The following is a 25,336-nucleotide window of genomic DNA, read 5'->3' as shown; positions in this document are numbered from 1 at the left end:
AGGACCGGAGGAGCCACTTTCATTTCATGGTTCGATGGGAGGCGAGACTGAAGGAATGAGGACCTCAGGGTCTGCCCTTGGTCTTCCAGAAGACCTCACGTGGTTATTTCCAATCAATTTGGCTAATTTGGGTATGGGCAGAGGGACAGGACAGCTGGCCCAGGGCCTGCTAATTATAGCCACTCGAGTGTTTGTATAGACCCATTGAGTCCTCCATGTCATGGCTTTTTTCTTGCAGACAAATGAATCCTTTAACCTTTGTTTCTGAGCGCTGGCCCAGCCCCACCCCCCACCCACCAGCACCACCCCCCCGGGGGGCGGGAGGTCAGCATGGGACCCCCTCACCCTGAGTCTTACCTTTGACGCAGGTGGTCAGTAGCTCTGCTTCTGTCCCGTCAGCTGGAGCTCCGCTTCTTTCTAGAAGGTTATTGGATAAATGGGTTTCTTTAAGTATGAAAGGCCAGGTTGGGGTGGTGCATGCACTTTGCACAGTAGCGACCTCAGTCTGCTCCCGGCTTTGTCCTGCCTTTCTCAGGGGCCCACGTCACGTCACGTGATACAGTCTCCCCAGTGCTGCCTCTGGCTCCCTCCATCACTTGAGTCCTTACTATGTGCCAGGCGCTGTTTTCATTCTCTTAACCCTTGTAACACCCTTTGAAGGTGTGACTTTTTTCTCATCCCCGTTTTGCAGAAGAGGAGCCTGAGGCCCGGGACAAACCTCAGACCCCGTGGGCCGTCCTCCCTTCTCTCTCGGGGTCTGACACAGGCTGACATCCCGTCGGCCCTGCCCGCACCGGAGGCCCTGTGGCCCTGCCCTTGCTCTGTGACTCCTGAGCTCGGAAGCCCCTCGACTGGACCCTGCAGGGTTTTATTCCTGTCCCTGAGAGCAGTCTGCACTCGCTGCTCTTTCTGCCCCCCCCCCCCCCCCCAGGCACACAGTAGGGCTGTCAGCAGCAGGGGTGGGGGGAGACCCGGGGGCGGGGGATCTGAAAGGTGGGCTGCCCCTCGGCTTGGGAACCTGGTGTGTATTGTCTCTTCTCCCTTCCCAGGAGGCTGGCAGGCAGGACGGCGGCTTTCTCCAGGAAGGGAGTAGATGCCTGGCCCAGGATCGAATCAAAAGGTCTGAACAATGATTGCTTTTTATCGCGATTGGTACATGCGAACAATAGGTAAACTCGTAGGGTCCTCAGGGCGGATCTAACCTGAGCTCTTTGTTCTGCAGCCGTGGCTTGCTGCCCCCAGCGGGCAGTGAGTCAGTGGGTTCCCAAGGCCAAGGAGAGGCCCAGCCCTGGCCCCCCCAGGATGGCAGGCCCACCCAGGGGAGTGTGAGGCCCTTCTGGGCCGACCTCAAAGACCTCTCTCCCCCCAGGTACGTGCGCCCTGATCTGTCATACAGCCTCTTTCGGGGGGAAGGCCCTCAAAGGCTGGGGGTAGCAGTCGAGGTCACACAACCTTAAGGTGGTAGTTTATTTTAAAAATCCAGCACAATGCTGTTCCCCTTGACTGTCCCTCTTGACATATCCCCCCCCCAGGGAGGTGTTAAAATCTCTCACTATGATTACGACGGGGGATGAGGGGGCATCTTTGATGGGGGTCTGCTCTGGGGGCAGCAGGGGCAGGCTCCCGTGGGTGGAGGCTGGTGGCCTTGGTCAAGTGATTATAATTCCCTTCGCTGGGTCCTGTAGGATGGGGACAGCCATCTTTAAGTATCACCTTGATGCTTTTAATGAAAGACAATAAGAGAATGCCTGGTGCATAGTAGGTGCTCAACTGATGTAAAATTGGTTCTCATTTCAGTGGATCTGTCCCCTAACTGTCCCTTTCAAAGCCCTTCTCATTTTTGTAGAATCCAGAGGTACACCTGGAGGGATAAACAGGTCAGCCTTGGGTCCAGAGGCTCTTTCCGTGAGTCAACCCTGTAACTTTTATTGGCCTGGCAGGATTTATGTAGCCTTCTGGAGGAATGAGCATCTTCATGTGGAATTACCCTGGCCTGGAGGCAGGCGCAGGTAACTTGGAAACTGTATTTTACTTTTATTTATCATAAGCATCTTTTGTATCTGCAAAACTATGACAGACATCTCAAAGTATTTGCCAGGATCAAACGCCATCCAAAATAAAGTGCCATGTAATAAATAGCAGGGGCTCGTGTGCGGAAAAGGTGATGAAGAGCTGGTTGTGTTGGTGGAGAGCTGGCTAACCTGGGCTCACATTTCTTTTGTGCAGAGTCATGGTTGAAAATAAGCGTCTGCCTGGCAGAGGGGAGAGAATTCTAGAAGGTCCCGCTTGTGTCAGCTTGGGGAGGGGAAACCTTAAGCAGCTAAATGATCAGCTCATCTGTGCAGACGGAGGCCAAGAAAAAACCCAACTTCAGATTGATTTGGGTTTCAGGTTGGCCTGGTTTTGTGTTCTTGGGATCTCTGAGCCTTGATATCTTTATTTGCATAAAGATAAAGGGTCTTCTTAGCTGCACAGTTAGCCCCATGCCTGCGACAGCTGGAGGGGCTCTTTGGGGCTGGGTCTGAAGCTTAGTATGCAGGCAGAGGTTGGAGTGTCTGGGGGAGAGAGGGAGTTCTGATGAGGAGTCAGGGTGTGGTGCGCCACCTTGGACACGTGGGGAGCGGGAGGCAAGGACCTGCACCCCATTTTCAGGGAGCTGACTTATTAGCCACACTCCCTGTTGGTTAGAATTGGGGAGGGGCAGCGTAACAGCTGTGGGTTCTGCCTGGGAATCGAGCTGTCAGAGGACACAGCGAGCCCCCAGGTCTCCACCAGCAAGCGGCGGGGCTGCCGGAGCATGTGGGCTGCTCCCTAGGGGCTCCTGTGTCCCCTTCGCTCGGGACTGTCTCGTCTCACATTCTCCTGAGTCCTCATTTCCACTTTGCTAATCTTCGAAAACACGGGCCAGGGCATTAGCTCTCGGGCCTGTTAAAACTGAAAAGCGACTTCTTTCCCAATAGGTGCCTTGCAAACACATGCCCTGTGGGTCGGAAGGGATTTGGGGCCCATGGGGGGTGCAGTCCCAGCCGGTGGGCACACACCTGCCTTCCTTATATCATTTGCCCACCACTCAGAGACCTGGGGCACTCCTGCTTTAGAACATAGAAAATTTCAAAAAAAGAGTGATCTGAGGGGCAGAATAAATCCTTCGTGTCTGCGGAACTGATGTGTGTGTGGGGGAATCTACCCACTCCCCATCCATCAGCCAAAATGTGCTTTCTTTTGTATTTAAAATAAAAAAGAGACTAAAAGCTAACAAAACCCCCACAAACAAGTCAAAACAAAAAAACCCACACACAAAATGTTTGTTTTAATTATGCAAGAAATGCATTGATAATTAATATACCTATTACTGAAAATCAAACACTGCGGATAAAAGCTACAACCATCGTCAACTCTTCTCTCCTCACCAGCTTCCCACCTCCCCACCAACCGCCACCATTTTAAGTGCTGCTTTCAGAGTCAGGGTCCAGATTTTTTTGTGTGTGCATTTGCATATATATCTAAATAGAGCTCCTCCCGTATATGATTTTGTTTATTTTCTATGTAAGCTGTATCACAATGTACATTTCTTTTTGCACAGCTTATTTCTGTTCACTCAAGATCCTGCTTGGAGATCATAAAAAAACACCATTCCTTATTACAACACCTTAGTAGCCTGTAATCTGTACATACTAGAGTTGGGTTAACCGTCTCGCTGCTGTCACGAAAGCCCCGGGGTTCTTACCCATGAGGGGGGGTGGTGGTGATGCTGGCTTGTGGAAGCAGGTGTTAAGTAATTGCTAAGGTCTGGATTTGAGGAGTGGGCTCACGAGTGTTTATGTCATTATTACAAATGAATATATGAATGCATATATTAGAAAAAGAAAAGCAGGACATGCCTGGATCTATGATGAGAAAATGTTTATGAACAAAGGATCGTGATTAATCCAGTTCTGCACAAAATACTAAGGTCCATTAAAAGACAATAGGTCTCGGCTGTTTCATTCTTTTTAAGAGCTGTTTAATATTCTGGGGTGTGTTTGCACCATTGTTTATTAGAGCCTTCTCTATTGTTGAAAACCCCAGCTGTAAGTCTGCCGGGGAAGGCGAATGTGTGCATATAGACGTTTTGGTCAAAGTCCTAGCCGTCGGGCGGGTCACTGGTTCATGTTGTGCTCGTTATATTATTTAAGAAAATAAATAAGAAAGAGACATAAAATAAAAGTGGTCCTGGCATAGATAAATGAGGAGAGCGTGTCATGAACCGAGGTTTTAATTAATAGGATTCTGCTGAACTCACGCCAGCTAAAAAAGATCTAAGCTGTCCCGCTTTTGTTTTTTAATGTGTGTTATTGCTAACGACCCTGCAATGAGCATTCTTGTAGCTGAATATGTAAACATATCCCCAACTGTGCTTTTACCCTGGCTTCTTAGAGGTGGGATAGCTAGATGAAATGGTTTGCAGCGAAGTTTATTTTCACTGAGTGATCTTTCTAAAATGCCATTTTGACCTTGTCACTGTCTTGCTTTAAATCCTCCATCTGACTTCCCGGAGCTTCTGGGATGTGGTCCAAGAACCTTAGCCTGGCACGTTAAGACCCTTCAGGGTCTGGCTGGAGGCTCCCCAGCCTGTGCCGCTTCCCCATGTGTGCGCGTGAACACACACACACATGTATGTATGCATGCACATACGTGTGCTAAGCACATGACAGCCTCCACCAGCTACCTTATTCTCTCTGTGTGTGCCCTTCCTTTTACCTTTTGGGGCTCCAGCCAGCTTCGCCTTGGCCCTTAAGACCAGGCTTGAAATATTTCCTGGGTGAACCCAAATTTAGAGGCACATCTCCCCCTCCCCACCCCGACACCTCATTTAAAATTTCAGCAAAGTGTAGTCTGTGGAATTTGATGCGTCATTGACATGTTTGCCTCATCCAGAAGAACAGTTTGCATTTTTCTAGAATTTGTGAAACTGGCCACATGTTAATTACCCTCTTTTTCCTTGTCCCTTTGCAGTGACCTCGGCTCCCGTGTTGCCTAGATCCAGCCTCCCCTAGCTGAAAACCGCCTCCTGTTCCCCTGGGCCAAGGGGCAGCTTTAGAGGACTGCCTGAGTGCTCCACGGCGCTGGGTGAGTCCTCAGAATGCCGTCCTACTGCAGACGCACACCCGGGGGGTGGGCTGGCATCCCGCAAACTGCTCCGTCCCACCCTTCTGGGTGCACATGCCAGGCTCCCCGAGGCCCTTGGAACCCTGAGTCCTGGGGTGCAGGGGTCGAGTGCTGTACATCTGAGGGTGGGAGTGGCAGTGATGAGTTTTGGGGGCATAATTATACCCTGGAAACGCTTCCTTGTGCTTTTTGTGACCCGCTCCTTGCCAGAGAGAAACAGGGGTTCTGGAACAGGAGATGGAGGAATCACAGCTGGGGGAGAGGGTGACAGCTGGGCTGATGGAGACGCGCTGGGGAGAGGACCGGGCTGAGAGTGGTCTTGGCATACATCATGTTCTAGAAAGAGTACTGGCTTCCAGGTGTAGAGGGGCCGTGATGCCATGCCTGCTTCACCCTGCAGTGGGGGCAGAGGCCTTCACCTGCTTGTCGGGAGGAGCAGAAGCACCAGGGTGTTCCAGGTGCTTTGGTCCCCTCTCTTTCCCTGGGGTGGGGGTGGGAGGGAGCCCCCCAACAGGGCAGCCATCTTGAGCACACATGTGGCTCCGGGGCCACACACCGAGCTGTGTGTCTTTGGCAAGTCTCCAAGGATTCCTGGGCCTCAGTTTCCTGAAGTCACAGGAGGAATGCTAATCCACCCCTGGCGTGCCGAGGGTTCCAGCGGGACCGTCACACGACTAAATCACCCCCTGCAGTAGCCGCCACGCTGTTTGCAGCAGAAACCAGCGGCCTTTCCGTATCCTGTCCCAGAGGCACAGGCGGCCCCTCTTCAGGGCAGGGAGACCCAGAGGGGCAAGAGGGCAAGTGCCGGGCGGGGAGCAGCCCCGCTCCCCTCGCCGCAGCACAGACATCCCCGAGGGAGATTCGGGGCCTGTCTTCAAACCCTGCGGGGGGCAGAAAGGGGCTGCCCCCACAGGCCTTAATTGACTTCTCCTAAAAAGTTTGGACACCGTTTATTCTTTTTTTTATAAATATATATAAAACGTCGGCCTGCTCTTCAGGCAGATTTTTTAGACTTGTATTTTATAGACTTTGGCAAGAGCGGTTCGCAAGGAGCAGTGGTTACAGTCTCCAGAGGGTAATAATTCCTGGAAAAACTTCTGGCTAAACCTGACTTCTCCTAAATTTCACAGAAACGGCTCCCTGGGCCGGGCCCAGCCTAAATGAGGTTTCTGTGCGTTGGTGCAGCCTCACCTAGTTGGAAGCAGGGCTGGCCTTTGACACAAAAGTGAACTTCCTTGGCCACTGAGCACAAAGACCCCTCTCTCCTAAATTTTTGGTGTATTCACTCCGGAGCCTGGGCTTGGGCTGACCCCTGTCTTGCGCCGTTTCTCTGAGCTGTTAGTGGAGCTGTCCGTGCTGCCTCTAGCGTGCAGCCCCTTGCATCCCTAACATCCTTGTGTCCGGGTGAGGGTGCCGGGCTGTGACTATGTGTGGGGCAAGATGAACTGTAAGTGGGAGGCCCCCTCTCCTCCACAGTCAAGCTGACCCACCGGGGGCCCAGAGGTGGGCTGCCCTGCGGCCTCTGCCCCGTTAGAGATTTGGGGAGGTGACTTTTCACATCCATACCAAAGCTATTCAAAGAATTCTTTGGGGGCTCTCCCTGATCAGAAGCCTTTCTTTGCAAAATTTTCTAAGTGCGTGATTTCTTTTGCCGCATCCCCACTTCCCCCGCCCCTCCGCACATCCTTGTGATGCCGCAGAGGCTGTGACGCACTTGTAAATACTTAACCAAACATTTTTGCATTGACAGTTTCAGAGCCATCTTTTAATTGATGAAAACAACAGCAACGACAGAAAATCACAAAGCCCCCCCCCCCACTTCCCCTGAGGCTCTGAGAAAGCAAACAGTTCCTCCCCAAGGCTGCTCCCAGCGCCTGAGCGGTGTGGCGGGGCAGTTTGTCTGTCTGTCTGCGGAGCCAGCCCGCACTCCACCTGCAACACGCTGCTGCCCCCCCACGGCGGGTCCTAGCAGCTGTCGGGACCCCGAGGCCGACAGACAGCGCCCGCCCGACAGATTGGGCTGTCAGGAGGGGGACAGAGAGGCATTGCTGACAAGGCGCTCGTCCTGGGGTCCCTGGGTGCCTTGGCCCTCCCCGATCTTTCTGCCTGCCCGTGAGTGGTGCATCCCCACCCGCAGCACAGAGTGAGGGCAGCCTGGTCATCTCAGACAAGGACCCAGGCTGGTCCCTCAGCCAGCCTGACCCAGACACACACAGACACACACACACTCACGCACACTCACACACACTCAGTGCCTGCACTGGGAACAAAGACAAGAAAACTCCTTTAGAAACTGCAGAACAGAGCCTCGTCTAGCGGGGTCCCCTGATAAAGGCCCCGTCCACCCAGAGTTCCTGGGAACCGAGCCCCCATGAATGGGCCTAAAGGGCCAGTGCCTAACACACAGCCCGGACCACACTCATCAACATGCAGGCCCCTCGCCCCCGTCGCCAGGCGAGGGGGCTTTCACGGGTCCCCAGCGCATCCAAGTCACGGTCCAGCAGCCGGCCGAATCCGGGGCTGCGGCCCAGTCATCAGAAAAGGGTTCTGCTTTTCCCATGACCGGGCCAGCCCCTCAACTCAGCAGACAACACCCCCTCCACTTCCCGCACGGCATCTGTCACCCCCCGACCCCAGAAAGGCTTCCCCCACCCTCTGTGCCAGCCTGTTGCCCAGAGAGGACCCAGGCCAGCGTCTCTGGGCCTGGGAGCCGGGGCGAGACCTTGACCACTCCAGGTGGCCCGGCCCTTGAGATGGGGGTTTGTCTGCAGGACAGCCCCCCACCCTTCCCCCTCCCCCGCGCCGGTCCCGCACTCACCCCCATTCTCCGCTCCTCTCCCTTACTGCCTCACCGAGACAGAAGCGCTCCACCGGCCATCTCGGCGCCTCTGCCATGGAGCTCAGGGTTAGGGACCTGGGAACGCGTCAGCATCCTTGCTGTGACCCCAGCCCGCCTCCGCCGCGGCCAGTCCCGCTTGGGACTTAGCGCTGCAGGAGCTTCTCGAAGGCCTAGACGTGCGCGGGTTGCCAGCCTGGGCAGGGAGCCGTGCGGCAGCCTCCCGGCCAAGTACCGGCCTGCCTCTCTCTGCTCGGATGCCTCCCGTAACAGGGAGCTCCCTCTCTCCCCGAGCAGCCCGCTCGGGGCTCGCACACCGAGCTGCTTCGCCGAGCCCTCCCCGCTTTCTGCATCTGCCTCCGCGGCTCCGACGCAGCCCCCTCGCCCCCTCTGCCCTCGGCTCTTTGCGGGCGGCAAGCTCCTTCCTGGAGCTCTCCAGAGCGAGCCCCCCGTCTACGGTGTGGTCAGGCTAGGGGTTCCCCAGCCCCGTCCGATCTCGGCCGTCGACACCTGTCCCGGGGCGCGTCTGCCCCGGCCCGCCCGCCCGCATCCGGGACGGAGCCCTTTGCCCTGCTGTTCTGCAAAGAGCCCAGGGGAGGGCGCGGGTCTCCCCTCCCGGGTCCAGCTGCTCGGGAGCTATCTGTTAAGCGGCTTCCGAGCCCTCTCGGTTTTTTATGGCCCCTCTGCTAGTTGCTAGGGAGAACGCTCTCTATGCAAACCCCCTGCCTTTTCCGCAGGAGCCGCCGGCAGCCGGGCCGGCCCTGGTCAGCCCACAGCGGCGGCGACGGCGGCGGCAGGCGCCCGCAGCGGGGCTGGGGGCTCCCTGTCTGCACTTCCCGGCTCTCTAACTGGGAGACCACGCGATTCCTCTTACTTTTCAGAGCCTCGGGTTTTCCTCTGTGAAATGGAGATGAGAGGGCGCTTCCGCACCGGCTCAGAGGGAGGCTAAATGAGATAAGTGCAGCCCAGCACTCACTAGACAGCTCATCAGGGCTGGTAGGGTAGACCATGGGACTCAGGGAGCGACGCACGCATGCATGTAACAAGTGTCGCAGCAAAGAATACCGCCTGGCCTTCGGAGGCCCCGCTCGGAATACAGACAGGGACCTCACGGGGCAGAGACCCCTCTGTGGCCTCCACCAGCACAAATTAACTCAGCCAGAGGAGGCCTGTAGGCCTGTGAGCTCACAGTAGATGCTTAGAGTAGGCCTCAAAAAAGATGGGCAAGCCCACATCTGCCTTTAATATGGCAAGCATTGGCGCTGTTTACAAACAGCACGAGGGGACCCCTGGGGTAAGGCAGAAGGAACATTTTTCTTGGCTGCTCCCTAGCGGGACCAGCTTAGACAAGGCAGGGTGTCTGGGAAGAGAAACCCAGTGGAGTCCAAGCACCCCACAGTTTGTGGGGTGCAGCCATCCTTCCGGGCACTCAATTCTCCAAACCACTGCAGGGCACCTACCTTCCCGGGCCCAGACTTGGCTGGAAAGGCTGGACACAGCAGTGCCAATCGGCTGGCTTCTTGTTCTCCAAGCTCAGTCTGGTGGGGGAAAGAGAAGGGAGTCAGTCACTGTAAATCGAGTGATGCAACTGACATCATGGAGCCCTGTCTTTTAGGAGACAAGCCCGAGCCGGGCTGTCTGCCTAGAACTCAGCCCCAGCAGGATCTCTTGAGCACCAGCCTCAAAAATCCCCACTGGCTTGATGGAGAAACTGAGGCAGGAAAAGATGAAGTCCGATACTCACCGACTCTCAGCTGGTGTGAGGGCCAGCTAGGCTGGAGCCCCAGTCTGTCCGAGACTCCCCACAACTCCCTGCTGCTGGAGAGAACTCAGCGAGGCTGTGCTGAGTGCTGGGGGGTGTGGGTGGGCAAGGGACGGAGAGAGTAGTTATAAGCACCTCCCAGCAGTGGGTGCTTGAGATCTCAGCTCCTCTGTGGCCGAATCCGCTTGAAGGGCAGATTCCGAATTAGGTGGTAGCACCTATTGGCAGAGGCTTATAAAAGTGGCATTATTAACCTGACGTAGAGGGGGCCCTGCCCACGTCCAGGCAAATTGCAGATCGAGGGGGCTGGGCCTTGTTTGCGTGGACGGGGAGTTAGAGGGAGGGGCGGGAGAGCATCCGGGGGGCCCACTAGGGGCAGCTTCCTGGGCAGGACTAGCTGTGGCCGTGGATGAGGGCTTGATGGCTGAGGGCCGAGAGAGGGAGTCCCCTCCCCCAGGCAAACGCCCAACCTAGAGCCCACTCTCAAGGGCAGGGACCCCAGCCCCTTTCTCTGACACAGACTAGGTCGGGGGGCCCACCCTGCCCCTCAGTGTCCCCCTCATCTCTGTTGGAGAGCCCCTGTTCCCGTGCCGTCCCTCCAGCCCCCAGCCCGGCCACAGTGCACATCCCCGGACACCTGTCTGCTCCTCTGGAGCAGTATTCAACAGGAGACTTCCACGTCCAGGAGGGAGGGAGCCACGGGGAGCGCTGTGGATGGGAGGAAGGAGAGGGGAACTGCGCCCCCCGTTCAGAGAGGCGGCTCTGCAGCTGGGTAGGAGTTGGCCACTTGAGATTTGTGCCAACTCACGGTGCAGTGGAATCAAGACAGTCTTAGTTCTTCAGACACCAGCCGAGCGTCTGTGGCGCCCCCAAGTGCCACAAGGGGGCTGCCTGGGCCAGATTTTTGAGCCCGGAAAGTGAGGAGGGGGAGGCAGACCTATGGGGACAGGGGCCCTGTTTGTTTGTTTTTTTTTGTTTGGCTTCTGCGGAGGCGGCGATTTTGATTTTCCTTGCCAGCCCCAGATACCTGCATGCGCCGTGCACGCCAGGGGGCTGGGGGCAGCCGGGGAGGGGCGGCCCACCCTACCTTGGGGGTGACTGCAGGCTCTGCCCCACCCTCACCAAGAGAGGACCGCGCTGCAATGCAGCAGGCTGCGGGGAGGGTCCCGGGAGCTTGTCCGGTGGCCGGCTTTCCAAAGTGGGGAAGGAAGGCTGAGGGAGGGAGCGTTTGCAGGCGGGGCAGAGGATGCTGAGGCGCCCAGGAAGCAGACTGCAGTCTGGCAGCTGCAGGAGGGCTGGGGGGGGTGGGGAGAGGCAGGGAGGGGGGCAGCGGTGAGGGGCCCAGGGGTCTGGGAAGCTTGATTTGGACCTGGGCTCGGGCGTCAGTGAGTTTCCAGTGATGTCACTGACCGGAAAGAGGAGGGCTGGGGTGGGGAACAGGGGGGCTGGTGATGGTGGGGCCAGCTTGGCACACAGCTGGAGGACCAAAGCCACCTCCTCTTGTCCTCCCCAAAGAGCCAACAAGAAAAGAAAAAAGAAAAAAATTTTGACAAGCTAGATAGCCGAATCCTATCTGAGCTGGTCCCAGGGAAGGAGTCATCAGGTGGCCAGGTCTGCCTTGGAGAAGGGAGGCTCCTGTGGGCCCATCAGGAGTCAGAAGAGGGTGCACGGTATTAGGAGGACCTAGGGGGTGGGCAGAGGGGCCGGGGAGGGGCAGGGGGGCCTAGGAAAGGGAGCAGATGGCCCTGAGGTTCCGGGGGAGAATGGGGATGTTTGAGGGATATAGCAGGGGCTGGGAGGGGTGTGTAGGGGGACCTGGGAGGGAAGGAGGGCGCTGGGGTAGCAGGTAGGTGTCTCGCTTTGCACCCTTGCGCTTTTTCTCCTTAACCTCCCCACCTTAGAATGGCTTGCTCTCACCCATCCAGGCCCCTCTCTCATCCCCTTTCCACTTAGAGGCTTTTTCTTTTTTTTTTTTGCCTGTGAATCAGCCCCCTGTGGCCCTCCAGGAGTCAGCTCAGACCCTGGCCCCCTTTGCTCTTTGATGTGGCTTCACCTCTCCTACCCCCTCGGCTCCTGTACTTTAAGATATTGTTTATTATTATTATCTTCATTTCATGACTACTGCGCTGTGTTTTTTACATGTTGATTTTAAAAACCTTTGATTGTGATTAATTTCCAACAACATAAAAGTGGAGAAAATGGTAATCTGTTTTCATCGCAGTTTACCGTTTTCCTACTGCTGCCGGCCAACAACTCCCAGCCCCTCTCCTTCCATCCAGACCCCTACGGTCCTTCCACGACTCCCACCTGCCCCCAGACTCCTCTGGAGCAAATTCAGACAACCTTTTATTCCAGCATTTGTCAGTGTCCATCTCTAACAAAGAAGGACTCTTTTCTGTTTTGCAAACATAACCACAATGCCATTATTACAGTTAAAAAATTAACAGCATTTTCTTAATGTCATCCAATAGCTATTCGGCATTCAAATAGCCCCAACTGACTCATAAATTTCTTTTACACTTGGCTTGTTAAAATCGGTGTCTAAATTCTTTCCTGTACTTTCAAGGGGGGGCACCAGGATTATAGGAAGTAAGTGCAGCTACAAATCCAGGGGTTTGCATAGCTACTTTCCCCTTAAGTGAGTACCCCGACCTCAGGAAGCTTCAGTTTTCTCACTGAAAGTGGAGCAAATTCTGGGTCTCCTCTGGGGTCATTTAGAGGATTTGAGATAATGCACATGAAGCCCCCAGCCCTGAATTTAATACATAGCAGACATACTAGCAAACAGTGGCTGCCAGAGTTATCCTCCACCCAGCCCCCCCGGAAACTTCTAAAGAGAGGCTGGGGTAGGCAAATCAGAGTTGGCAATCATCCACAAAACAAAAGGCTCCTGGCAGTCCAGACCCTCTGAGTGATGAGGAAAGTACGTGCACTAAATCCCAACAGAGCAGCCTGCAGTCAGGGAGGCTGAGACCTCCCAGCTGGCTTGCAACTCAGCTGTCCTACAGCAGACTACAGCTGCTGCAACCTGGGACCCAGTCGGGACCCCACCGGTTGCCAGTCCACTAGGTGGCACTCGCTGCTCTGTGTCCAGGAGGGACCCCCACCCTCACCTGCCCTGACCACTGCTCAGTCCCAGGTGCCACAGGTGGTTGCACACGACAAAAACATGGCAGATAATTCCTAGAAAACATCATGCAAGATACTGTGGTGTTCTTCCCACGTAAATCCTAGCCCCATCGTAGACACAGTGGGAATGAAGGTTTTAGGAGCCTTTGCTCAGGCCAGTTGCTGGTATGTCAATGAGGTCTTTAAATCGCTGCCCCAGCTATGTCTGATGTCCCTTTATGCCACAGATGAGAGGACTTGGAGAGGTTAGTGACTTGTCTGAGACTGGCTAGGAAGCAGGACCCAGGATCCCAACCCAGGTCTGTTAGAAGGATGGATGTATCAAGAGGCGGGAGTAGAGGGGTGGCTGGCTGGCTGATGGAGGCTGGTGAGTTGAGTGAGTGAATTAAAGTGCAGGGGGTGGATGGATGGATAAATGAGGGGGAATAGTCAGTTTCTCATCAACACCAAGGGCTCACTTGATTTGTGAAGAGAGGTCTCCTCTGAGTGGAGCTTACTGGGAAAGCTCCTGCCTTCTCTGCTGCTTCTGAGCACAGTCACTGTCTCCGGGGTTCCGGGCAACAGGGGGGCTGCCAGCCCGTGGGGACCAAGCCCCAGCTCTGGTGCTCGAGCCGCTCAGTTGCAGCCTTCGGTCCCAGCTGCTTTCACGCTGCACTGAGAACCAGAGGACGGTCCCCTTGCCCCTGCCTCTCTTGGATGACTGAGGCCTGAGCCCAACCCCGTGCTCCGTCTTCTTCTAGCTCCTCGACATCGTCTCCGGTCACCAGAGCCACCCTCCACTGCAACAGTCACCATCCTCAATCAAGCTAAAAGGAAGCTGAAGTTTAGAAGTGGCCCGTGTCTTGCCCCACGTGTAGGGGGCAGTTGCAGAGCTAGGATTTGACCCCTTGTCTGCTTTTCCACCAAACCCGTACCCTCTTCCTGTTTTCTTTTCTCTCTGACCGTGCCTGAAAAAAATCTGTATTCCTTGGGGTTCAGCCATGTCAGACGCAGCTTCCTGGACTGTCAGGGAGCCAAACTTCTGTCCCCCAGATCTTAAATTTATTTCTCAGGCAACTTCTTCTCTGGTTCATCTCACTTTTAATGATCACACATGTAGGGGTCAGACTTATCATTGACATCCTGCAGGGCAGTTATCCAAGTTATTATAAGTTAGATTTCTGGGAGCTCCGATTCTGACTGAATGCTCCGGGAAGCAGAGCTAGACTCCAGAAGCAGAGGGGTGCAAGGCTAGGAGAGAGGGAAGCAGACGGGGGGTCGAGGGGAAATCAGTGGTGTCCCTGGAGACCTGGCTAAAAATTCAGCAGTTGTGTTTTGATAATCTGCTTAGGGGCTAAGTCCTGTTACACACCCCCAGATGCTCAAATTTCAATCCCAGCTCTGCCATTGATTAGTTTTGTGAGTTTGGACAAAGTGTTTAACCTCTGTGCCTCAGTTTCCGCACTTGTAGTATGGGAATACCAATAGTGTTGATGGTGAGGATGCAGTAAAAATTTCATTATAATTAAAATTGCAGTTGTTAAGGCTGTTTTCCATGAGATGGCACTTGGTATGTCTGACTGGTAAGAATCTTTATCCATACTTTACAGGCAGCTGACTAGGTACCTGTAGAGGTGTGTGAGCCTTTGCCTTTGGAGAGGGCAATCAGTGAAATAGAAAAACAAATGTGTCGACGATTTCATTTCTGGTTATGTACATAGGAGTTCTATGTACCCAATGAACATGATCCATCTGACGAAAGCTTAAGCCTTAGAATAGGTGAAACTGCCCTGAAAGAATTTTCTTGGGGGTCTTGAGAGTTTTAGAGAGACTGGATGGGAGCTGAGAAGAAGCTGAGTAGGTGAAGGGCAAGATGAAGAAATAAAATTGTCTTGGTTCAGTTTCATGGCTTCTAGAAGCAGTGGGCACATTTCCTATGCGTACTCTCACCAAACTTCTTTCACTACATGTTTTTTTGGGGGTGATGGGTGGGTGCAGGGGAGCCTAGAAAATAGCCACATTAGACATATTTCTTGTTTGGTCTTTTGAGATTGGCTGGTTGGCACAAAGAATGGTTCCAGTTGAGTCTCACACCATGAGAGACACGAGGGTCAGGTGACTTCCTTCCATTCCTGGGCAGAACATTTGCAGCTTAAGCCTAGGCGGCGTGTGGCTGCGCATGGGGAGTGAATGCATTTGGGTGCCCTAACAACCATGTGGTAGGAAATGGGTTTAGCATCGCTGCTGACTTGCCGGGTAGTGCTGGGCAGGTTTTCCCAGCATGACCTGATCCCAGAATCCATGCAAGTCCTGTGGGAACTGTCAACTGCTGCCATCTCCTCCAAGAAGGTTCACTTATTTGACCAAAACTCTTGGTACATCCTGGAAATGCCTGTGTGGGAGGGGAGATGAACCCTCCTGGAGGCCCACAATGTGCATCCACACTGTCACTTTATGGGCTGACAGTTTGGTAGCAGAGAGCAAGAGCTGCTGCAAAAATGAGGTCCTGGGGTTAAGTGACTAAGAAATGCTGAGGCCAGGCGCTCCACCCTGGCTGCCCGCATCTTCCTAGCTGTGTGACCACTTGTAAGTCACATAACTTCTGTGAGGCTCAGTTTCCCCATGTGTTAAATGGGACTAATCGTGTCTTTGCTCAGATATCACCTTCTCAGTGAGACATTCTCCTCCTTGGTGTTTTCTTCTTTTTTTTGGCCGTGCTATGTGGCTTGTGGGATCTTAGTTCCCTCACCAGAGATCGAATATGGATCCCCAGCAGTGGAAGCGTGGAGTCCTAGCTACTGGACCTCCAGGGAATTCCTTCTTGTCTTCTATCATTACTTTCCCTGCTTTCTGTCCACCCCCCACCCCCACAGTTCTTACCGACATCTTATAAACTGCATATTGTACTTAACTTATTTTGAATATTATCTATTCTGTCTCCACCTGCAAGGATGTCAGCTCTCAGATTTTGTCTGTTTCATTCATTGCTGTCTTCCCTGGCCTGTTTCTGGCACCAAGCGCATGCTCAAAACTTTTTTTGGGGAAAAAAAGAAAGATGCTGTTGAATTGTTCTCATCCCAGAGCACTGCCAATGACTGCAGAGTAGGCAGCGTGGTGCCTGGAGGAGAGGGTCCATCCAGTCAATGTTGGCTCCTCGTGATGATCATGTCTTATTCACAGGACTGTTGTGAAGCTCAGATGGGACATTGTATGCGAAGACATGCTGCGGACACTACGCGCCAGCGCTGGAGGTACAGGTAACGGTCCGAGGAAACTTGAAGTTTATGCTTTTCATTTTCACACCCTCCGGGAGGGGAGGGAAGCCTGGGAGATCACTGACGCCTAGGTGCAGCAGGGGGAGCGCCCCATGCCCCGAGGTGGGGTCGAGGCGGAGGCGGGAGCCTGGACCGGGATCCCCAGCCTAGGGCTCTTCCCATGAGTTCCTTACGTAGGTCCCCATGTGGGTACGTTTGTGTGTGTGTATTGCATCATATGCACAACTGCATAAGAGAATATGTTTTAACTTGTCGTTTATTTTTTATTTTTCACGCCTGAGAGTTGCTCTGGGGCCAGCATGTTGGGCTCCCACCAGGCCAGTCTGGGAGGGCAGGAAGGAAGCTGGCTGTGTCTTGTCACTTAGGGTCATGGTTTTTCGGTTTCTGGGAAACAATGTGAACATCAAGAATTTCAGGGCATGGACTCCCCCGAAGGCAGGCCCATTTCATGAAATGAATTTTAGTTTTACAAAGCGCATCCCTTAGTTGGATTTCTGTTTTCCAGGGCACTTGTTTAAGCTTTGATGCTGGGTCCAAAAAAGAACAGATCCCAACAATTTCCGGCCCAAGGCCCATCCTTTCGGAAACCCTCGGCTTGGCCTGAGCATCGAGATCACTCCTTTCTCTGATCAGATCGGGGGTGTTGGACCCGCGGGTGGGCGACGTGGGGGCGGGGGAGGGGCAGGGTGAGCACTGGGTGGGAGCTGCTTGCGGAGAGGTCTGTGGTCCAACGCACCCCCACGTTGGACCCCCACGGTTGTCGCTGTCCGCAGTCGACTGGTCGCACGAGTCTGGGGCACAAGGCAGAGAAGCCAGGTCACGTCTCTGCAGTTACACCGCTCACGAGTGCCTGCTGGGGTGGAACCTGGTCTGTCTGTCTGTCTGGCACCACAGCTGCTGCAGACGGAAGGAAGCTGTGGGGGAGGGGCTCAGCGCTGGGGAGCGAAGGGGTGGGCTCCTTGGCTGACTTTGGCAGGAAGAGGGTAGCTGATGCTGCTTAGGGCCTGCTGCCTGACTGCGCTGCGGGTGGGGAGAACGGGCACAGAGAGGTTAGTTCACTTTCCCGGTGTGGCCCAGCTAGCCAAGACCGGAGGCTGGGTGTGGAGGTAGGCAGTGTGATGCCAGCATATGTGCTTTAGCCGCTGGGCCACAATGCCTCGTGACTGTGAGCATAGACAAAGAGCTTCCGGTCCTTTTACCACCCCTTGGTGAGTGTGCTTGTAAGTCCATCATATGTATTTAATTCTCCCCCTTGACACAGGCCCTCCAGAGGCCCAGCCAGCCACTGAACCGTGGAAAATACTTTTTAAGAATACACATGTGATAAAGTTTTACATGTACTAAAGGGGAAGGGAACAGGACACAGGGGGTGTGGGGGTCCTTGTTTAAGGTAGAGGGCAGCCGGGAACTAAGTGGGGAGGCGCTGAAGGTGGGGGCCCTGCAGGATTATTGCTTTGTGTAATCAGTAAAATAAGAGAGGCATCGGGAGGAGAAGGGGTCGTGAACCAAGGATTGCGGTTAATTCTTCACAACCCAGGGACATGAAAAAGAGATCAGAGTGGTTTGTGGTCCTTCATTTTATTATTAAAAAAAAAAATCAAAGAATAAAGAAATAATGGCCTTGAGTAGCGCAGTTGTGAAAATGGGTCTGCAGAAAAGGTGATGATTAATACAGGTCTGCTAACCTGACATTAACACCCAAAAAGGTCTGGGCTATTTTCTTCTTTTTCATGGGGGTTTGTGTTCCATAGAATGGGCACACTGGTGTTTGTGTGCCAGAAGAGATCTTGGCTGTGGGGAGAGAAGTGTAGACAGATAAAAGCAGGCATTAGTGAGTGTTCGCTGCATAGTTTTTGTACAAATGAATGAATGCACAAATTGAATTAAAGAGAGCCAAGCAAGTACCACTGATGACTGTGTTTTCAAACAAGCATTATGACTAATTTAGTTCTACCCAACAGTAGTTATTAAAAATAACAAAACAAATTCCTAGTAAGTTCTAGGCTGTTGGGACTGTGGGTAGGTGGTGTATTAACAGGTCTTGGGCTGAATGGTGGCTTCTGGTGTTTTTGATAGATGAGTAAATAAAATACATGCCAGGAGGAGAGCCAAGTGTGGGCCACCAAAGATCACGTTTTATGGATTTTGGCTCAAGATTAATCCATTTATATACAATTGTGGACTATTTAAAACAGCAATACAGAAACTCTTACTTCTGTGGATCAGAAGCTTTGGTCTGTAAGGACTAATCGATATTTTTGTTGTGGATTAGTGCTGAGTTCATGTGTGCTTATTGTATTTCAAAAAACTAAGTAAAAACAAGAAAAAGGACAACCAGGAATAAGGATGAGAATATGTCTGGAATCAAAGATCATCATTATCACACTTCAGCCTAGCTGAGTCCATTAGGAAGAAGATCAGGGCTGGTTTTTCTGTAAGGAAGAAGCGTAGAGACAGATGTTTGTAACAGTCACTATTCTTGTTTTTGATTAGGGTGGTGAATTCATGCATGTTTATTGTAATAAATACAATTATTAGATGGAAAAATATGTACAATGAGAGCTATACTTGGGCCAGTGATGAGAATGTGTCAGGAACTAAAGATTGTGATTAATTCTGTGCTGCTCACCCGATGACCGTTAGAAAAGATCTCGGTTGTTTCACCGTTTTGAATATCTGCCTTGTGTTCTGCAGCGTGGAGGCCCCAGAGTGGGTCTAATGACACTGTTGATGAAGATCTTGGCTGTGACCTCTGTGGGAAATGAGCCATGGACCAACCAACGTGAGTGATGGTTAGTGTTGTTGTTTTACGGTTGGGTGGTTGGTTGATGGTTGCATATGCGCTGTTGAACATGAATGGGCACAAATAAAATCAAAGATGGCCAAGCATAGACCAGTGATGAGACACTGTCCTGAACGCAGGATGAGGAGTCTCATTTGGCCTGTCACTGAATTAAAAAAGAATATAACTGGGCTGTTCTCTCTGTAAGAAATAAGCAAATAAAAAAGTAATTATATATGTGGCTCATTATGTTAATTTTATGTATGATTATATTATACATTAATAATATATATATTTATATAAATATGATTGTTACTTTCCCTTAGCCTTCGGATGAATAGTGTGTCCTTATATGTTTATTGATTTATTATAAAGAAATGGGTGTTTATATTAGTAAAATCAAAATTAGTAAAAGCATGGACTAAAGAAGATGATATAGTATGAGCCAAGATTTAGGACTACACAGTTCTGCAATTTTGAGGGACATGGAAACAAAAATATGCTATTTCATTTATTTTAATAGCCTTCTACTGTTATGCACTATGGTTTTAGCAACATTTTCCTACTGGTGAAGTTTAGACTGATAACTCAGTGAGAGATGCACATAGAAATGAAAAGAAGTGGTAGCTTGTTATACTTTGTGTAAGATTCATGAATGTCCTTTTATTGTTTTTTTTTTAAAGGGATACATAAAATTTAAAAGGACAAACCACAGACCAGTGAGGATAATGTTTCATAAACTAAGGCTGATTAATTCAATTCTACACAAGTGAGACTCATTAAAAATGATCCAGGCTGTTCCTTCTTTTAAAAAATTGCTTTCTGTTGCATGAAATGGACATAGTTTATTTAATCATGCAGTTTTTATGAAAATTTTGACTCTTATTTGGATGATAAGGATAAGGCAAAGAAAATGTAAGTAATAGTTGATGTTCTTAAATCTTCAGGTAGACAGTAGTTCAAGGGTGTTCATAAGTAAGTAAATGAATGAATGAACAAATTAATAAATAAAATGAGAGGGCAAACATGAGCTGCTAATAATATTTAATTATTCCAGAATTAAAACTTTTCTGATTCTGTACATGGAGCTTCCCTGGTGGCCCATGTGGTAAAGATGCCCCTTGCCAATATACACGGGTTCCATCCCTGGGTTGGGAAGATTCACTGGAAAAGGAAATGGCAATCCACTCAAATATTCTTGTCTGGGAAGTCCCATGAGCAGAGGAATCCAACTGGCTATAGTGCATGGATTTGCAAAAGAGTCAGACAAGACTTAGCATCTAAAACAAGAATTTCGTACATCCCAGGTCCATTTGAAGTATGTGTCGGTTAAGGAGCAGATATTCAATATTCCTGTTTTTGCATGATCGTGTGTTGGATGTTAATTTCAGTGCTAAGAAAATTAATAAATATTAATTTATTTACCAGGATTTATTTACCAGAATTTCAGGCAGATTCTTTACCATCTGAGCCACAAGGGAAACCCGTGATAGACATATAAGATACAGAGTATCCAAAATGTAGACTGGTGATGAGACTGACCCAAAGATGAAAGGATTACAGTTAATTTAGTTCTGTGCTTTTGACTACCATAACCTAGCATGTTTCATTCCTTTTACCAGCTCTTTTGTATTTCATGGTGTATATGTGCTTAGCTTATTTAAACAGCCCTCCATGGGTAAAGATCTAGGCTATTAACTCATTGAGCAAGGAACACAAAGGGAGATGAGAGACAGTGTAGGTGTTCTACCTGTGGAGTCAGAGACTGGATTTATGGATGTTAATTAAAAGTCCTTTGGAAATGATCAAATCAAACCAAGGAGAATCAGCATAGACCAATGATAAAGAATTATGATCGGTCCCGTTTAGCTTCATTAGAAACAGTTCTAGCCGATTAGCTAAAGGTAAAGAATGTATTTTATGTCCAACAGAAATTTCTGTGCTGATGGACATGACCTGTAATTTGTTCTGTTCAATATGATAGCCACGAGCCACATGTGAGTAGTGAGCACTTGAAATGTGGCTAATGAGGATGGGGAACTGAATTTTTAATTTTACTTTATTTTTATTAATTTAAATTTAAATAGTCATATATGACTATAATGGCGACTCTATTAGTTGCATCGGGTGGTTGGTTAATGAGAATTTCTTGAATATTAGGTATGAATAATTAAATACATAAATTAATAAAAGAGGGTTAATTATGGGCCAGAGATGAAAATGTACCATGTGAAAAAGATGATAATTAATCCAGTTCTGCATGGCATGGCTGAGATTCACTGGCAAAAAAGTCTTTGCTTCATGAAAAATAGATATAGGCTTATTCATTTATTGGATCAACTATTAAGTATTACTTTGAATGCATGCCCCAAAGTTTATGTGAACATTTCTCTAATGTTGAAGATTTGTGTATTTTGGTGAGAGAGTATCAAGCAGTTATTTTTAAGGTTGTAGTTGGTAGGTTGAATAGTCATTTTGCAGATACTCATTGTAAGAATATTGTTTATTTCCAAAAAAATGAGTAATAAATAATAGAGACTCCATGTATGATGCAAGGAAGAGAATATGCCATGTACCAACATTTGTAGTTAACATATCAATAGTAACTGTTGTCCATAAATAAAAGATCTTTACATTTGTTGGTGAGGAATGTACAGACAGGTGTTACTAATTGTCAGTATGCATACAGAACTAAACAAGGGCCAAAGAAGAAAGTATATCATGAAGCAAATATTTGTATTAATACCTTTCTGTACAGTTGAAACTAATTTCATAAAGTAAGAGTTTATGGGTAAGAATTACAAAGATTTAGCTACATTTTATATCCATGCCTAGTATATATACATACATTACTGAGAAATCCCATGGACAGAGGAACCTGGCAGGCTAGAGTCCATGGGGTTACAAAAGAGTCAATCACGACTGAGTAAACAAAAACAAATTACTGAGATGGATAGAAATTATAGTTCTTGTTAGGTTTGATGGCACCTTCATGGTGATTTCATTGACTATATTATAAAAAACCAATAAATGAAAAAATTCTTAAAAATACAAGGGAGGAAATGTATGAGTTAGTCATTGTGATAGTGCTGCATAAGAAGTAACCCACAATTTCATTGGCTTACAGAATAACACTCATTACAATAGTAGTGTTTGGTTCTAACATAGGTGTCTTGCAGCATTTGTGCTCTAGGCTGTGGCTTGACTTCACTTCTTGACTTCTTATTCAAAGTCCTTAGATAAAGGAGTTTTAGTGTCTGGGTCATGCTTGTCTCATCGTGAAAACCTGAAACCCCAGAGGCCAAGTAAAACCACCTGTGTGCATTTTAAGGTAAGGTCTCTGCTTGGACGTTGTTTGTGCGTGTGCTTGCTTGTGTCTGATTCTGCAATCCTGTTGACTGTAGCCGCCAGGCTTCTCTGTCCATGAAATTTTCCAGGCAAGAATACAGAGTGGGTTGCCATTTTCTTCTCCAGAGGATCTTCCTGACCAGCGGCTTGAACATGTGTCTCTTTTGTCTTCTGCATTCGTAGGCAGATTCTTTACTACTTTACCACCTAGGAATACAATGCTATAAATATATCCACAATTATCTGTTTCTGTTTTGCATATACATTTACTTATATTATTCTTTATTTCCACACATAAGTTTTATCATATAGGTTTTGTCTTTCTCTGCCTGACATATTTCACTAAGCATACTTTAGGTTCATCTGCATGGCTTTAAATGGCAGAAATTCATTCTGAGTAGCGGGGCTTCCCTGATAGCTCAGTTGGTAAAGAATCTGCCTGCAGTGCAGAAGACCCCAAAATTAATATTTTCATTTTTTACCAGATATATCCTAGGACTGGAATTGTTGGATGATATGATAGTTTTATTTTTAGTTTTTTAAGGAATCTTCATACTGTTTTCCATAGTGGCTGTACCAGCTTGCATTCCTTTCATATCCTCTCTAACATTTACTTTTTGGTAGACTTTTTGATAATAGCCATTCTGACAAATGATACCTCATTCTCATTTTAATTTGCATTTCTCTGATAGTAATATGAACATCTTTTCATATACCTGTTAGCCATATGTATGTTTTCTTTGGAAACTTGGAATGAACTTGGAAATCCAAATCGTTTGTCTATTTTTTGGGGGTTGTGTGTTTTTGTGATATTGAGTTGTGTGAGCTTTGATTTACTCTTGTTAATTATCTTTCAAACAATAGATATAGGATTAAATTAATCCATGACTAATTGAATTAAATAATAGACAGATAAATACATAAAAAGGATCGAGGATGAACACTGGTGAAATGTGCAGTGAGCAAACTTTTAGATACACTTGACTGTTTTTCTTTCAATTTTATTTATTTATTTATTGGCTGTGCCTCGAGGCTTCTGGGATCTTAGTTCTCTGACCAGCGATTGTACCCATGGCCCCTTTGGTGGAAGTTCAGAGTCTTAATCACTGGACCACCAGGGAAGTTCCAGATTAACCCAACTTTGAATGATTGAGGCCCATGAAAAGAAAAGGTAGAAGAAAACGTTTCATTCATTTTGCAGTTGTTTCTATTTCACTTTATTTATTTATTTTACCATGGTTGGTTTACACATTCTGCCAGGAATAAAAGATTTAGACTTTTAATCTGTTGAGACTATTGAGTTGGAAAATTGTTAGTGAAGTAAAATGAGGTGTTCCTGGATTGTTTTGTTGCACATTTAAAATTTTAACAAATTCAAGAAAGATTAAAGAACCAAGAATTGCCATTATGAGCGTGGATTTGCGTGAAATCCCACAGTGAGGTCCCTTATAGACACAGTGTTTTAGTTCTGAGAGAAATGAGCAAAAACCAGAAGTTAGCAATGTTCTTAAAGTCTTGCTTTATGGTTATTGAAGGATATTGATTAATAATGAATGAATGAATGAATGAATGTATAAATGAAAGAAAAATGTCCCAGGCCTAGATCATTGATGAGTACTCTGAGGTGTTCAAACCAAGGATTTTGACTAATCCCTATAACACTGAGGTTTTTAGAAACAAGCCTAATTTACAGCTTTGGTGGGATACGAGATTGTCACTGAAGTTAGGAATACAGGATTTGATAGATCTTAGGTGTATATCCTTTTATTAGTGAATCAATAATAAGTAAATAAACATATTATTTAATGAAGACAAAAAGATAGAGTGAGATAACTACCAACAATGACAGTTCATAATGAGATATAGATTATTCTTGAAACATTTCTTTGAAGTCGAATTCCAATAAATAAAGGGTCCAGGGTGTTTAACATGTTGATCAAGAACCTGTGGGCAGCTCTATGTAAGAGTCAATGTTGTTATGGGTTGGTGGTTGTTAATTTTATTAAGAAAGTAGAAAAATAGAAATATAATAATCGATTATAGAACTACCTAATTAAAGAAAATCAAGCATGGGCCAATATTAAGAATTCATGATATGAGAAAAGTTATGATTTAATCAGGTTGTCTCAACCAATATCATTTTTGAAAAATATGTTTAGTTGTTATTCTTTGGGTGTTGAGTTTATGGGCAGATGTTAGTGTTATTTTGGACTCTGACCTGGGGTATGTAGGTGATATTATTGTTAGCTAATGAAGGAGTGAGTGAGTGATAGTCGCTCAGTCGTGTCTGACTCTTTGCAACCCCATGGACTACAAAGTCCATGGAATTCTCCAGGCCAGAATACTGGAGTGGGTGGCCTTTCCCTTCTCCAGGGGATCTTCCCAACCCAGGATCAAACATAGGTCTCCTGCACTGCAGGTGGATTCTTTACCAGCTGAGGCACAAGGGAAGCCCAAGAATCCCGGAGTGGGTAGCCTGTCCCTTCTCCAGCAGATCTTCCTGAGCCAGGAAACAAACTGGGATCTCCTGCAGTGCAAGCAGATTCTTTACCAACTGAGCTATCAGGAAAGCCCCAATGAAGGAAGAGGTTATTTAAAAGAGGGCAGACATAGACCAATGAGGATATTGTATCATTAAAAATCATTTATTAATCTAACAGTACTCTTCTGATGTCCATATAAATAATAGGGGATTGGGCTATGCCCATTTTAGGTGAAGAACTGTAGAGACAGTTATATATATCTATATAGATATATATCTAAAACACTACAATAGTGTTTTAGACCACTTTGCTTTTGTTTTGGGAAAAAAATGGACAAGTTATTCCATGAGTAAACAAATAAAAAATAAATATATGAGTGAAGTCATAAAGTAAGGTCAACGTGGTGAGAGAAAATATGAAGAAAGATTGATATAAGTTTCCCTCACTCAAATCAAGGAAGACCTATAAAGAAGGTCATGTAGGCTCTTAACTATGTGGGTAGGTTTTGATAGAAAGAATTAGGAACAGACATAGTTCTGAATTATACTAGAATATAGATGTAGCAGTTGTCATCATTTAGTACATTAATAATTT

The 25,336-nt window shown here is 48.6% G+C and overlaps 1 long non-coding RNA gene and 1 other non-coding gene across 3 annotated transcripts in view; both read left to right on the top strand.

Moving 5' to 3' along the window:
• The first annotated feature begins 1,219 nt into the window (after positions 1 to 1,219).
• Positions 1,220 to 25,336, top strand: part of LOC110150520 (uncharacterized) — a 91,665-nt gene continuing 67,548 nt past the window's right edge. The window contains exons 1-6 of one of the 2 annotated variants that reach the window (XR_011491747.1): positions 1,220 to 1,369; positions 1,941 to 2,009; positions 4,996 to 5,109; positions 16,035 to 16,111; positions 18,824 to 18,921; positions 22,144 to 22,242. This is a non-coding gene — a long non-coding RNA (uncharacterized lncRNA). Of the gene's footprint in view, positions 1,370 to 1,940; positions 2,010 to 4,995; positions 5,110 to 16,034; positions 16,112 to 17,098; positions 17,338 to 18,823; positions 18,922 to 22,143; positions 22,243 to 25,336 lie in introns of those variants that run through there. The other variant, XR_011491746.1, reaches the window with a different exon arrangement.
• LOC139038865 (small nucleolar RNA SNORD112) lies at positions 3,883 to 3,959 on the top strand. The gene has a single exon (XR_011492003.1). It is a non-coding gene; the product is annotated as a small nucleolar RNA SNORD112 (small nucleolar RNA).

This window comes from Odocoileus virginianus, chromosome 16, assembly GCF_023699985.2.
Source record: "Odocoileus virginianus isolate 20LAN1187 ecotype Illinois chromosome 16, Ovbor_1.2, whole genome shotgun sequence".
Taxonomy (NCBI): Eukaryota; Metazoa; Chordata; class Mammalia; order Artiodactyla; family Cervidae; genus Odocoileus; species Odocoileus virginianus.
Note: the sequence above shows the minus strand (reverse complement) of the source record. Positions and strands in the feature narration are given on the sequence as shown.